Source organism: Schistocerca gregaria, unplaced genomic scaffold, assembly GCF_023897955.1.
Source record: "Schistocerca gregaria isolate iqSchGreg1 unplaced genomic scaffold, iqSchGreg1.2 ptg000077l, whole genome shotgun sequence".
NCBI lineage: Eukaryota > Metazoa > Arthropoda > Insecta > Orthoptera > Acrididae > Schistocerca > Schistocerca gregaria.
Genome location: NW_026061710.1, coordinates 17281416 through 17297664, shown reverse-complemented (window position 1 = coordinate 17297664; position 16249 = coordinate 17281416).

Here is a 16249-nt window from a genome sequence, read left to right as displayed (position 1 = left end):
ACTATCAGAGTGTTGATGAAACACAGAAATTCCATCGGGATTGAATACAACAGTCACCATGCGCACTTTCCTCCATGGGAATAATTCTCAAACAGTCTACGCTTTGATCGATCCCTGGAAGACCAGTAGTAGTTCCTGATGCACATCTGGTGGCATTCTGTAATCTGTGGACTATCAGAGTGTTGATGAAACACAGAAATTCCATTGGGATTGAATACAACAGTCACCATGCGCACTTTCCTCCATGGGAGTAATGTCTCAAACAGTCTACGCTTTGATCGTTCCCTGGAATACCAGTAGTAATTTCCGATGCACATCTGGAGGCATTCTGTAATATGTGGACTATCAGAGTGTTGATGAAACACAGAAATTGCATCGGGATTGAATACAACAGTCACTATGCGCACTTTCCTCCATGGGAGTAACGTCTCAAACAGTCTACGAGTTGATCGTTCCCTGGAAGAGCAGTAGTGGTTTCCGATGCAAATCTGGTGGCATTCTGTAATCTGTAGACTATCAGAGTGTTGTTGAAACACAGAAAATGCATCGGGATTAAATACAACAGTCACAATGTGCACTTTTCTCCACGTGAGTGATATCTCAAACTGTCTACGCTTTGATCGTTCCCTGGAATACCAGTAGTAGATTCCGATGCACATCTGGTGGCATTCTGTAATCTGTGGACTATCAGAGTGTTGAAGAAACACAGAAATTGCATCGGGATTGAATACAACAGTCACCATGCGCACTTACTTCCATGGGAGTAATGTCTCAAATAGTCTACGCTTTGATCGTTCCCTGGAATACCAGTAGTAGTCTCCGATACACATCTGGTGGCATTCTGTAATCTGTGGACCATCAGAGTGTTGATGAAAACCAGAAATTGCATCGATACTGAATACAACAGTCACCATGAGTACTTTCCTCCATGGGAGTAATGTCTCAAACAGTCTACGTTTTGATTGTTCCCTGGAAGACCAGTAGTAGTTCTGGATGCACATCTGGAGGCATTCTGTAATCTGTGGACTATCAGAGTGTTGATGAAACACAGAAATTCCATCGGGATTGAATACAACAGTCACCATGCGCACTTTCCTCCATGGGAATAATTCTCAAACAGTCTACGCTTTGATCGATCCCAGGAAGACCAGTAGTAGTTTCTGATGCACATCTGGTGGCATTCTGTAATCTGTGGACTATCAGAGTGTTGATGAAACACAGAAATTCCATTGGGATTGAATACAACAGTCACCATGCGCACTTTCCTCCATGGGAGTAATGTTTCAAACAGTCTACGGGTTGATCGTTCCCTGGAAGACCAGTAGTGGTTTCCGATGCAAATCTGGTGGCATTCTGTAATCTGTGGACTATCAGAGTGTTGATGAAACACAGAAAATGCATCGGGATTAAATACAACAGTCACAATGTGCACTTTTCTCCACGTGAGTGATATCTCAAACTTTCTACGCTTTGATCGTTCCCAGGAATACCAGTAGTAGATTCCGATGCACATCTGGTGGCATTCTGTAATCTGTGGACTACCAGAGTGTTGATGAAACACAGAAATTGCAACGGGATTGAATACAACAGTGAATACTCGCACTTTCCTCCATTTGAGTAATGTCTCAAAGCGTCTACGCTTTGATCGTTCCCTGGAAGACCAGTAGTAATTTCCGATGCACAACTGGTGGCATACTGTAATCTGTGGAATATCAGAGTGTTGGTGAAACACAGAAATGGCATCGGGATTGAATACAACAGTCACCATGCGCACTTACCTCCATGGGAGTAATGTCTCAAACAGTCTACGCTTTGATCGTTCCCTGGAAGACCAGTAGTAGTTTCCGATGCACAATTGGTGGCATTCTGCAATCTGTGGCCTAACAGAGTGTTGATGAAACACAGAAATTGCATCGGGATTGAATACAACAGTCAATATTCGCACATTCCTCCATGGGAGTAATGTCTCACAGGGTCTACGCTTTGATCGATCCCTGGAAGACCAGTAGTAATTTCCGATGCACATTTGGTGGCATTCTGTAGTCTGTGGACTATCAGAGTGTTGGTGAAACACAGATATAGCATCAGGATTGAATACAACAGTCACCATGCGCACTTTCCTCCATGGGAGTAATGTCTCAAACAGTCTACGCTTGGATCGTTCCCTGGAAGACCAGTAGTAGTTTCCGATGCACATCTGGTGGCATTCTGTAATCTGTGGACCATCAGAGTGTTGATGAAAATCAGAAATTGCATCGATATTGAATACAACAGTCACCATGAGTACTTTCCTCCATTAGAGTAATGTCTCAGACAGTCTACGTTTTGATTGTTCCCTGGAAGACCAGTAGTAGTTTTCGATGCACATCTGGAGGCATTCTGTAATCTGCGGACTATCAGAGTGTTGATGAAACACAGAAATTCCATCGGGATTGAATACAACAGTCACCATGCGCACTTTCCTCCATGGGAGTAATGTCTCAAACAGTCTACGATTTGGTCGTACCCTGGAATACCAGTAGTAATTTCCGATGCACATCTGGAGGCATTCTGTAATATGTGGACTATCAGAGTGTTGATGAAACACAGAAATTGCATCGGGATTGAATACAACAGTCACCATGCGCACTTTTCTCCATGGGAGTATGTCTCAAACAGTCTACGCTTTGATCGTTCCCTGGAAGACCAGTAGTGGTTTCCGATCCAAATCTGGTGGCATTCTGTAATCTGTGGACTATCAGAGTGTTGATGAAACACAGAAAATGCATCGGGATTAAATACAACAGTCACAATGTGCACTTTTCTCCACGTGAGCGATATCTCAAACTGTCTACGATTTGATCGTTCCCTGGAATACCAGTAGTAGATTCCGATGCACATCTGGTGGCATTCTGTAATCTGTGGATTATCAGAGCGTTGATGAAACACAGAAATAGCATCGGGAATCAATACAACAGTCACCATGCGCACTTTCCTCCATGGGAGTAATATCTCAAACAGTCTACGCTTTGATCGTTCCCTGGAAGACGAGTAGTAGTCTCCGATGCACACCTGGTGGCATTCTGTAATCTGTGGACTAACAGAGTGTTGATGAAACACAGAAATTGCATCGGGATTGAATGCAATAGTCAATATTCGCACTTTCCTCCATGGGAGTAATGTCTCAAACAGTCTACGTTTTCGTCGTCCCCTGGAAGACCAATAGTAATTTCCGACGCAAACCTGGTGGTTTTCTGTAACCTGTGGACTATCAGAGTAATGATGAAACAAAGAAATATCATCGGGATTGAATGCAACAGTCACCATGCGCACTTTCCTCCATGGGAGTAATGTCTCAGACAGTCTACGATTTGATCGTTCTCTGAAAGACCAGTAGTAGTTTCCGATGCACATCTGATGGCATTCTGTAATCTGCGGACAATCAGAGTGTTGATGAAAAACAGAAATTCCATCGGGATTGAATACAACAGTCACCATGCGCACTTTCCTCCATGGGAGTAATGTCTCAAACAGTCTACGATTGGATCGTTCATTGGTTGACCAGTAGTAGTTTCCGATGCACAACTGGAGGCATTCTGTAATCTGTGGACTATCAGAGTGTTGATGAAACACAGAAGTAGCATCGGGATTGAATACAACAGTCACCATGCGCACTTTCCTCCATGGGAATAATGTCTCAAACAGTCTACGATTGGATCGTTCATTGGTTGACCAGTAGTAGTTTCCGATGCACATCTGGTGGCATTCTGTAATCTGTGGACTATCAGAGTGTTGATGAAACACAGAAATTCCATTGGGATTGAATACAACAGTCACCATGCGCACTTTCCTCCATGGGAGTAATGTTTCAAACAGTCTACGCGTTGATCGTTCCCTGGAAGACCAGTAGTGGTTTCCGATGCAAATCTGGTGGCATTCTGTAATCTGTGGACTATCAGAGTGTTGATGAAACACAGAAAATGCATCGGGATTAAATACAACAGTCACAATGTGCACTTTTCTCCACGTGAGTGATATCTCAAACTGTCTACGCTTTGATCGTTCCCAGGAATACCAGTAGTAGATTCCGATGCACATCTGGTGGCATTCTGTAATCTGTGGACTACCAGAGTGTTGATGAAACACAGAAATTGCAACGGGATTGAATACAACAGTGAATACTCGCACTTTCCTCCATTTGAGTAATGTCTCAAAGCGTCTACGCTTTGATCGTTCCCTGGAAGACCAGTAGTAATTTCCGATGCACAACTGGTGGCATACTGTAATCTGTGGAATATCAGAGTGTTGGTGAAACACAGAAATAGCATCGGGATTGAATACAACAGTCACCATGCGCACTTACCTCCATGGGAGTAATGTCTCAAACAGTCTACGCTTTGATCGTTCCCTGGAAGACCAGTAGTAGTTTCCGATGCACATCTGGTGGCATTCTGCAATCTGTGGCCTAACAGAGTGTTGATGAAACACAGAAATTGCATCGGGATTGAATACAACAGTCAATATTCGCACATTCCTCCATGGGAATAATGTCTCAAACAGTCTACGCTTTGATCGTTCCCTGGAATACCAGTAGCAGCTTCCGATGCACATCTGGAGGCATTCTGTAATCTGTGGACCTACAAAGTGTTGATGAAACACAGAAATTGCATCGGGAGTGAATACATCAGTCACAATGCGCCCTTTCCTACATGGGAGTAACGTGTGATACAGTCTACGCTTGGATCGTTCCCAGGAAGACCAGTAGTAGTTTCCGATGCCCATCTGGTGGCATTCTGTAATCTGTGGACTTTCAGAGTGTTGATGAAACACAGAAATTGCATCGGGATTGAATACAACAGTCACCATGCGCACTTTCCTGCAAGGGAGTAATGTCTCAAACAGTTTACGCTTTGATGGTTCTTGGAAGACCAGTAGTAGTTTCCGATGCACATCTGGAGGCATTCTGTAATCTGTGGACTATCTGAGTGTTGATGAAACACAGAAATTGCATCGGGATTGAAAACAACAGTCACCATGCGCACTTTCATCCATGGGAGTAATGTCTCAAACAGTCTATGCTTAGATCGTTCCCTGGAAGACCAGTAGTAATTTCCGATGCACATCTTCAGTCATTCTGTAATCTGTGGACTGTCAGAGTGTTGATGAAACTCAGAAATTGCATCGGGATTGAATACAACAGCTACAATGCTCACTTTCCTCCATGGGAGAAGTGTCTCAAACAGTCTACGCTTTGATCGTTCACTGGAATATCAGTAGTAGTTTCCGATGCACATCTGGAGGCATTCTGTAATCTGTGGACTATCAGAGTGTTGATGAAACACTGATATTGAATCGGGATTGAATACAACATACTCCATCCGCACTCTCCTCCATGGTGGTAATGTCTGAAACAGTCTACGCTTTGATCGTTCCCAGGAAGACCATTAGTAGTTTCCGGTGCACATCTGGAAGCATTCTGTAATCTGTGGACCTTCAAAATGTTGGTGAAACACAGAAATTGCATCGGAAGTGAATACAACAGTCACCATCCGCACTTTCCTCCATGGGAGTAATGTCTCAAACAGTCTACGATTGGATCGTTCATTGGTTGACCAGTAGTAGTTTCCGATGCACATCTGGAGGCATTCTGTAATCTGTGGACCATCAGAGTGTTGATGAAACACAGAAATTGCACCGGGATTGAATACAACAGTCACCATGCTCACTTTCCTCCTCGGGAGAGATATCTCAAACAGTCTACGCTTTGATCGTTCCCTGGAATACCAGTACTAGTTTCCGATGCACATCTGGAGGCATTCTGTAATCTGTGGACTATCAGAGTGTTGATGAAACACTGAAATTGAATCGGGATTGAATACAACATTCACCATCCGCACTTTCCTCCATGTTAGTAATGTCTGAAACAGTCTACGCTTTGATCGTTCCCAGGAAGAACATTACTAGTTTCCGGTGAACATCTGGAAGCATTCTGTAGTCTGTGGACCTTCAAAATGTTGATGAAACACAGAAATGGCATCGGGAGTGAATACAACAGTCACCATCCACACTTTCCTCCATGGGAGTAACGTCTGAAACAGTCTACGCTTTGATCGTTCCCTGGAATACCAGTAGTAGCTTCCGATGCACATCTGGAGGCATTCTGTAATCTGTGGACCTTCAAAGTGTTGATGAAACACAGAAATTGCATCGGGATTGAATACAACAGTCACCATCCGCACTTTCCTCCATGCGAGTAACGTCTGAAACAGTCTACGCTTTGATCGTTCCCTGGAAGACCAGTAGTAGTTTCCGATGCACATCTGGTGGCATTCTGTAATCTGTGGACTGTCAGAGTGTTGATTAAACACAGAAATTGCATCGGGTTTGAATACAACAGTCACCATGCGCACTTTCCTCCATGGGAGAAATGTCTAAAACAGTCTACGCTTTGATCGTTCCCTGGAAGACCAGTAGTAATTTCCGATGCACAGCTGGTGGCATTCTGTAATCTATGGACAATCAGAGTGTTGGTGAAACATAGAAATTGCATCGGGATGGAGTACAACAGTCACCATCCGCACTTTCCTCCATGGGAGTAATTCTCAAACAGTCTACGCTTTGATCGATCCCTGGAAGGCCAGTAGTAGTTTCCGATGCACATTTGGTGGCATTCTGTAATCTATGGACTATCAGAGTGTTGATGAAACACAGAAATTGCATCAGGATTGAATACAACAGTCACCATGCGCACTTTCCTCCATGGGAGTAATGTCTCAAACAGTCTACGCTTTGATCGTTCCCTGGAAAACCAGTAGTAGTTTCCGATGCCCATCTGGAGGCATTCTGTAATCTGTGGACCCTCAAAGTGTTGATGAAACACAGAAATTGCATCGAGTTTGAATACAACAGTCACCATCCGCACTTTCCTCCATGGCAGTAAGTCTCAAACAGTCTACGCTTTGATCGTTCCCAGGAAGACTAGTAGTAGTTTCCGATGCACATCTGGAGGCAATCTGTAATCTGTGGACTATCAGAGTGTCGATGAAACATAGTAATTGCATGGGATGGAATACAACAGTCACCATCCGCGCTTTTCTACATGGCAGTAATATCTTAAACAGTCTACGCTTTGATCGTTCCATGCAATACCAGTAGAAGTTTCCGATGCACATCTGGAGGCATTCTGTAGTCTGTGGACCTTCAAAGTGTTGATGAAACACAGAAATTGCATCGGGAGTGAATACAACAGTCACAATCCGCACTTTCCACCATGGGAGTACGGTCTTATACAGTCTACGATTTGATCGTTTCCGCGAAGACCAGTAGTAGTTTCCAATGCATATCTGGGGGCATTCTGAAATTTGTGGACTAACTGAGTGTTGATAAAACCCAGATATTGCAATGGGATTGAATACAACAGTCACCGTGCGCACTTTCCTCCATGGGAGTAATGTCTCAAACAGTCTACGCTTTGATCGTTCCCAGGAAGACCAGTAGTAGTTTCCGATGCACATCTGCAGGCAATCTGTAATCTGTGGACCATCAGAGTGTTGATGAAATATAGAAATTGCGTCGGGATGGAATACAACAGTCACCATCCGCACTTTCCTCCATGGGAGTAATTCTCAAACAGTCTACGCTTTGATCGATCCCTGGAAGACCAGTAGTAGTTTCCGATGCACATCTGGTGGCATTCTGTAATCTGTGGACTATCAGAGTGTTGATGTAACACAGATATTGCAATGGGATTGAATACAACAGTCACCATGCGCACTTTCCTCCATGGGAGTAATGTCTCAAAGAGTGTACGCTTTGATCGTTCCCTGGAAGACCAGTAGTAATTTCCGATGCACATCTGGTGGCATTCTGTAATCTGTGGACTATCAGAGAGTTGGTGAAACACAGAAATAGCATCGGGATTGAATACAACAGTCACCATGCGAACTTTCCTATACGGGAGTAGTGTCTCAAACAGCCTATGCTTTGATCGTTCCCTGGAAGACAAGTAGTAGTTTCCGATGCACATCTGGAGGCATTCTGTAATCTGTGGACTATCAGAGTGTTGATGAAACACTGAAATTGAATCGGGATTGAATACAACATTCACCATCCGCACTTTCCTCCATGTTAGTAATGTCTGAAACAGTCTACGCTTTGATCGTTCCCAGGAGACCATTACTAGTTTCCGGTGCACATCTGGAAACATTCTGTAATCTGTGGACCTTCAAAATGTTGATGAAACGCAGAAATTGCATCGGGAGTGAATACAACACCATCCGCACTTTCCTCCATGGGAGTAACGTCTGAAACAGTCTACGCTTTGATCGTTCCCTGGAATACCAGTAGTAGTGTCCGATGCACATCTGGAGGCATTCTGTAATCTGTGGACCTTCAAAGTGTTGATGGAACACAGAAATTGCATCGGGATTGAATACAACAGTCACCATCCGCACTTTCCTCCATGCGAGTAACGTCTGAATCAGTCTACGCTTTGATCGTTCCCTGGAAGACCAGTAGTAGTTTCCGATGCACATCTGGTGGCATTCTGTAATCTGTGGGCTGTCAGAGTGTTGATGAAACACAGAAATTGCATCGGGTTTGAATACAACAGTCACCATCCGAACTTACCTCCATGGGAGTAATGTCTCAAACAGTCTACGAGTTGATCGTTCCATGGAAGACCTGGAGTAGTTTCCGATGCACATCTGGTGGCATTCTGTAATCTGTGGACTATCAGAGTGTTGATGAAACACAGAAATTGCATCGGGATTGAATACAACAGTCACCATGTGCACTTTCCTCCATGGGAGTAATGTCTCAAACAGTCTACGCTTTGATCGTTCCCTGGAAGACCAGTAGTAGTTTCCGATGCCCATCTGGAGGCATTCTGTAATCTGTGGACCCTCAAAGTGTTGATGAAACACAGAAATTGCATCGAGTTTCAATACAACAGTCACCATCCGCACTTTCCTCATTGGCAGTAAGACTCAAACAGACTACGCTTTGATCGTTCCCAGGAAGACTAGTAGTAGTTTCCGATGCACATCTGGGGGCATTCTGTAATCTGTGGACTATCAGAGTGTGGATGAAACATAGTAATTGCATGGGATGGAATGCAACAGTCACCATCCGCACTTTTCTCCATGGCAGTAATATCTTAAACAGTCTACGCTGTGATCGTTCCATGGAATACCAGTAGAAGTTTCCGATGCACATCTGGAGTCATTCTGTAATCTGTGGACCTTCAAAGTGTTGATGAAACACAGAAATTGCATCGGGAGTGAATACAACAGTCACAATCCGCACTTTCCTCCATGGGAGTAATGTCTGATACAGTCTACGATTTGATCGTTTCCACGAAGACCAGTAGTAGTTTCCAATGCACATCTGGAGGCATTCTGTAATCTGTGGAGCTTCAAAGTGTTGTTGAAACACAGAAATTGCATCGGGAGTGAATACAACAGACACAATACGCACTTTCCTCCATGGGAGTAATGTCTGATACAGTCTACGCTTTGATCGTTCCCATTAAGACCAGTAGTAGTTTCCGATGCACATCTGGAGGCATTCTGGAATCTGTGGACTAACTGAGTGTTGATAAAACGCAGAAATTGCAATGGGATTGCATACAACAGTCGCCATGCGCACTTTCCTCCATGGGAGTAATGTCTCAAACAGTCTACATTTGATCGATCCCTGGAAGACCAGTAGTAGTTTCCGATGCACATCTGGTGGCATTCTGTAATCTGTGGACTATCAGAGTGTTGATGAAACACAGAAATTGCATCGAGTTTGAGTACAACAGTCACCATCCGCACTTTCCTCCATGGGAGTAATGTCTCAAACAGTCTACTCTTTGATCGTTGTCTGGAAGACCAGTAGTAGTTTCCGAAGCAAGTCTGGAGGCATTCTGTAATCTGTGGACTATCAGAGTGTTGATGAAACATAGAAATTGCATGGGATGGAATACAACAGTCACCATCCGCACTTTTCTCCATGGCAGTAATATCTTAAACAGTCTACGCTTTGATCGTTCCATGGAATACCAGTAGAAGTTTCCGATGCACATCTGGAGGCATTCTGTAATCTGTCGACCTTCAAAGTGTTGATGAAACACAGAAATTGCATCGGGAGTGAATACAACAGTCAAAATCCTCACTTTCCTCCATGGGAGTAATGTCTGATACAGTCTACGTTTTGATCGTTTCCAGGAAGGCCAGTAGTAGTTTCCAATGCACATCTGGAGGCATTCTGAAATTTGTGGACTAACTGAGTGTTGATAAAACACAGAAATTGCAATGGGATTGAATACAACAGTCACCATGCGCAATTTCCTCCATGGGAGTAATGTCTCAAACAGTCTACACTTTGATCGTTCCCAGGAAGACCAGTAGTAGTTTCCGATGCACATCTGGAAGCAATCTGTAATCTGTGAATCATCAGAGTGTTGATGAAACATAGAAATTGCATCGGGATGGAATACAAAAATCACCATCCGCACTTTTCTCCATGGGAGTAATATCTGAAACAGTCAACGCTTTGATAGTTCCATGGAATACCAGTAGTAGTTTCCCATGCACATCTGGAGGCATTCTGTAATCTGTGGACCTTCAAAGTGTTGATGAAACACAGAAATTGCATCGTGAGTGAATACAACAGACACAATTCGCACTTTCCTCCATGGGAGTAATGTCTGATACAGTCTATGCTTTGATCGTTCCCTTTAAGACCAGTAGTAGTTTCCGATGCACATCTGGAGGCATTCTGGAATCTGTGGACTAACTGAGTGTTAATAAAACACAGAAATTGCAATGGGATTGAATACAACAGTCACCAAGAGCACTTTCCTCCATGGGAGTAATGTCTCAAACAGTCTACGCTTTGATCGTACCCTGGGAGGCCAGTAGTAGTTTCCCATGCACATCTGGAGGCATTCTGTAATCTGTGGACTAACTGAGTGTTGATCAAACACAGAAATTGCAATGGGATTGAATACAACAGTCACCATGCGCACTTTCCTCCATGGGAGTAATGTCTCAAACAGTCTACGCTTTGATCGTTCCCTGGAAGACCTGTAGTAGTTTCCGATGCACATCTGGTGGCATTCTGTAGTCTGTGGACTATCATAGTGATGATGAAACACTGAAATTAAATCGGGATTGAATACAACAGTCACCATCCGCACTTTACTCCATGGGAGTAATGTCTGAAACAGTCTACGCTTTGATCGTTCCCTGGAAGACCATTAGTAGTTTCCGGTGCACATCTGGAAGCATTCTGTAATCTGTGGACCTTCAAAATGTTGATGAAACACAGAAATTGCATCGGGAGTGAATACAACAGTCACCATCCGCACTTTCCTCCATGGGAGTAACGTCTGAAACAGTCTACGCTTTGATCGTTCCCAGGAAGACCAGTAGTAGTTTCCGATGCACATCTGGAGGCAATCTGTAATCTGTGGACTATCAGAGTGTTGATGAAAATCAGAAATTGCATCGGGATTTAATACAACAGTCACCATGCGCTCCTTCCTCCATGGGAGTAATGTCTCAAACAGTATACTTTTTGATTGTTCCCTGGAAGACCAGTAGTAGTTTTTGATGCACATCTGGAGGCATTCTGTAATCTGTGGACTATCAGAGTGTTGCTGAAACACAGAAATTGCATCGGGATTGAATACAACGGTCAATATTCGCACTTTCCTCCATGGGAGTAATGTCTCAAACAGTCTACGGTTTGATCGTTCCCTGGAAGACCAGTAGTAATTTCCGATGCACATCTGGAGGCATTCTGTAATCTGTGGACTAACTGAGTGTTGATCAAACACAGAAATTGCAATGGGATTGAATACAACAGTCACCATGCGCACTTTCCTCCATGGGAGTAATGTCTCAAACAGTCTACGCTTTGATCGTTCCCAGGAAGACCAGTAGTAGTTTCCGATGCACATCTGGAGGCAATCTGTAATCTGTGGACTATCAGAGTGTTGATGAAAATCAGAAATTGCATCGGGATTTAATACAACAGTCACCATGCGCTCCTTCCTCCATGGGAGTAATGTCTCAAACAGTATACTTTTTGATTGTTCCCTGGAAGACCAGTAGTAGTTTTTGATGCACATCTGGAGGCATTCTGTAATCTGTGGACTATCAGAGTGTTGCTGAAACACAGAAATTGCATCGAGAGTGAATACAACAGTCAAAATCCGCACTTTCCTCCATGGGAGTAATGTCTGATACAGTCTACGTTTTAATCGTTTCCAGGAAGACCAGTAGTAGTTTGTAATTCACATCTGGTGGCATTCAGAAATTTGTGGACTAACTGAGTGTTGATAAAACACAGAAAATGCAATGCGATTGAATACAACAGTCACCATGCGCAATTTCCTCCATGGGAGTAATGTCTCAAACAGTCTACGCTTTGATCGTTCCCAGAAAGACCAGTAGTAGTTTCCGATGCACATGTGGAGGCAATCTGTATTCTGTGGACCATCATAGTGTTGATGAAACATATAAATTGCATCGGGATGGAATACAACAATCACCATCCGCACTTTTCTCCATGGGAGTAATATCTGAAACAGTCTACGCTTGGATAGTTCCATGGAATACCAGTAGTAGTATCCGATGCACATCTGGAGGCATTCTGTAATCTGTGGACCTTCAAAGTGTTGTTGAAACACAGAAATTGCATCGGGAGTGAATACAACAGACACAATACGCACTTTCCTCCATGGGAGAAATGTCTGATACAGTCTACGCTTTGATCGTTCCCATTAAGACCAGTAGTAGTTTCCGATGCACATCTGGAGGCATTCTGGAATCTGTGGACTAACTGAGTGTTGATAAAACACAGAAATTGCAATGGGATTGAATACAACAGTCACCATGCGCACTTTCCTCCATGGGAGTAACGTCTGAAACAGTCTACGCTTTGATCGTTCCCAGGAAGACCAGTAGTAGTTTCCGATGCACATCTGGAGGCAATCTGTAATCTGTGGACTATCAGAGTATTGATGAAAATAAGAAATTTCATCGGGATTTAATACAACAGTCACCACGCGCACTTTCCTCCATGGGAGTAATGTCTCAAACAGTATACTTTTTGATTGTTCCCTGGAAGACCAGTAGTAGTTTTCGATGCACATCTGGAGGCATTCTGTAATCTGTGGACTATCAGAGTGTTGATGAACACTGAAATTGAATCGGGATTGAATACAACAGTCACCATGCGCACTCTCCTCCATGGGAGTAATGTCTCAAACAGTATACGTTTTCATTGTTCCCTGGAAGACCAGTTGTAGTTTTCGATGCACATCTGGAGGCATTCTGTAATCTGTGGACCTTCAAAGTGTTGATGAAACACAGAAATTGCATCGTGAGTGAATACAACAGCTACAATTCGCACTTTCCTCCATGGGAGTAATGTCTCATACAGTCTATGCTTTGATCGTTCCCTTTAAGACCAGTAGTAGTTTCCGATGCACATCTGGAGGCATTCTGGAATCTGTGGACTAACTGAGTGTTAATAAAACACAGAAATTGCAATGGGATTGAATACAACAGTCACCAAGAGCACTTTCCTCCATGGGAGTAATGTCTCAAACAGTCTACGCTTTGATCGTACCCTGGGAGACCAGTAGTAGTTTCCCATGCACATCTGGAGGCATTCTGTAATCTGTGGACTAACTGAGTGTTGATCAAACACAGAAATTGCAATGGGATTGAATACAACAGTCACCATGCGCACTTTCCTCCATGGGAGTAATGTTCAAACAGTCTACGCTTTGATCGTTCCCTGGAAGACCTGTAGTAGTTTCCGATGCACATCTGGTGGCATTCTGTAATCTGTGGACTATCATAGTGTAGATGAAACACTGAAATTGAATCGGGATTGAATACAACAGTCACCATCCGCACTTTCCTCTATGGGAGTAATGTCTGAAACAGTCTACGCTTTGATCGTTCCCTGGAAGACCATTAGTAGTTTCCGGTGCACATCTGGAAGCATTCTGTAATCTGCGGACCTTCAAAATGTTGATGAAACACAGAAATTGCATCGGGAGTGAATACAACAGACACAATACGCACTTTCCTCCATGGGAGTAATGTCTGATACAGTCTACGCTTTGATCGTTCCCATTAAGACCAGTAGTAGTTTCCGATGCACATCTGGAGGCATTCTGGAATCTGTGGACTAACTGAGTGTTGGTAAATCACAGAAATTGCAATGGGATTGAATACAACAGTCACCATGCGCACTTTCCTCCATGGGAGTAACGTCTGAAACAGTGTACGCTTTGATCGTTCCCAGGAAGACCAGTAGTAGTTTCCGATGCACATCTGGAGGCATTCTGTAATCTGTGGACTATCAGAGTGTTGATGAAACACTGAAATTGAATCGGGATTGAATACTACAGTCACCATGCGCACTCTCCTCCATGGGAGTAATGTCTCAAACAGTATACGTTTTGATTGTTCCCTGGAAGAACAGTAGTAGTTTTCGATGCACATCTGGAGGCATTCTGTAATCTGTGGACTATCAGAGTGTTGATGAAACACTGAAATTGAATCGGGATTGAATACAACAGTCACCATGCGCACTTCCCTCCATGGGAGTAATGTCTCAAACAGTCTACGATTTGATAGTTCCCTGGAACACCAGTAGTAGTTTCCGATGCACATCTGGTGGCATTCTTTAATCTGTGGACTATCAGAGTGTTGATGAAACACAGAAATTGCATCGGGATTGAATTGAACAGTCACCATGCGCACATTCCTCCATGGGAGTTATGTCTCAAACAGTCTACGATTTGAACGTTCCCTGGAACACCAGTAGTAGTTTCCTTTGCATATATGGTGGCATTCTTTAATCTGTGGACTATCAGAGTGTTCATGAAACACAGAAATTGCATCGGGATTGAATACAACGGTCAATATTCGCACTTTCCTCCATGGGAGTAATGTCTCAAACAGTCTACGGTTTGATCGTTCCCTGCAAGACCAGTAGTAATTTCCGATGCACATCTGGAGGCATTCTGTAATCTGTGGACCTTCAAAGTTTTGATGAAACACAGAAATTGCAATGGGATTGAATACAACAGTCAAAATCTGCACTTTCCTCCATGGGAGTAATGTCTGAAACAGTCTACGTTTTGATCGTTTCCAGGAAGACCAGTAGTAGTTGGTAATGCACATCTGGTGGCATTCAGAAATTTGTGGACTAACTGAGTGTTGGTAAAACACAGAAAATGCAATTTGATTGAATACAATAGTCACCATGCGCAATTTCCTCCATGGGAGTAATGTCTCAAACAGTCTACGCTTTGATCGTTCCCAGAAAGACCAGTAGTAGTTTCCGATGCACATGTGGAGGCAATCTGTAATCTGTGGACCATCAGAGTGTTGATAAAACATATAAATTCCATCGGGATGGAATACAACAATCACCATCCGCACTTTTCTCCATGGGAGTAATGTCTCAAACAGTCTACGCTTTGATCGTTCCCAGGAAGACCAGTAGTAGTTTCCGATGCACATCTGGAGGCATTCTTTAATCTGTGGACTAACTGAGTGTTGATCAAACACAGAAATTGCAATGGGATTGAATACAACAGTCACCATGCGCACTTTCCTCCATGGGAGTAATGTCTCAAACAGTCTACGCTTTGATCGTTCATTGGAAGACCTGTAGTAGTTTCCGATGCATATTTGGTTTCATTCTGTAATCTGTGGACTATCATAGTGTTGATGAAACACTGAAATTGATTCGGGATTGAATACAACAGTCACCATCCGCACTTTCCTCGATGGGAGTAATGTCTGAAACAGTCTACGCTTTGATCGTTCCCTGGAAGACCATTAGTAGTTTCCGGTGCACATCTGGAAGCATTCTGTAATCTGTGGACCTTCAAAATGTTGATGAAACACAGAAATTGCATCGGGAGTGAATACAACAGTCACCATGCGCACTTTCCTCCATGGGAGTAACGTCTGAAACAGTCTACGCTTTGATCGTTCCCAGGAAGACCAGTAGTAGTTTCCGATGCACATCTGGAGGCAATCTGTAATCTGTGGACTATCAGAGTGTTGATGAAACACTGAAATTGAAACGGGATTGAATACAACAGTCACCATGCGCACTTCCCTCCATGGGAGTAATGTCTGAAATATTCTACGATTTGATCGTTCCCTGGAACACCAGTAGTAGTTTCCTTTGCGTATATGGTGGCATTCTTTAATCTGTGGACTATCAGAGTGTTGATGAAACA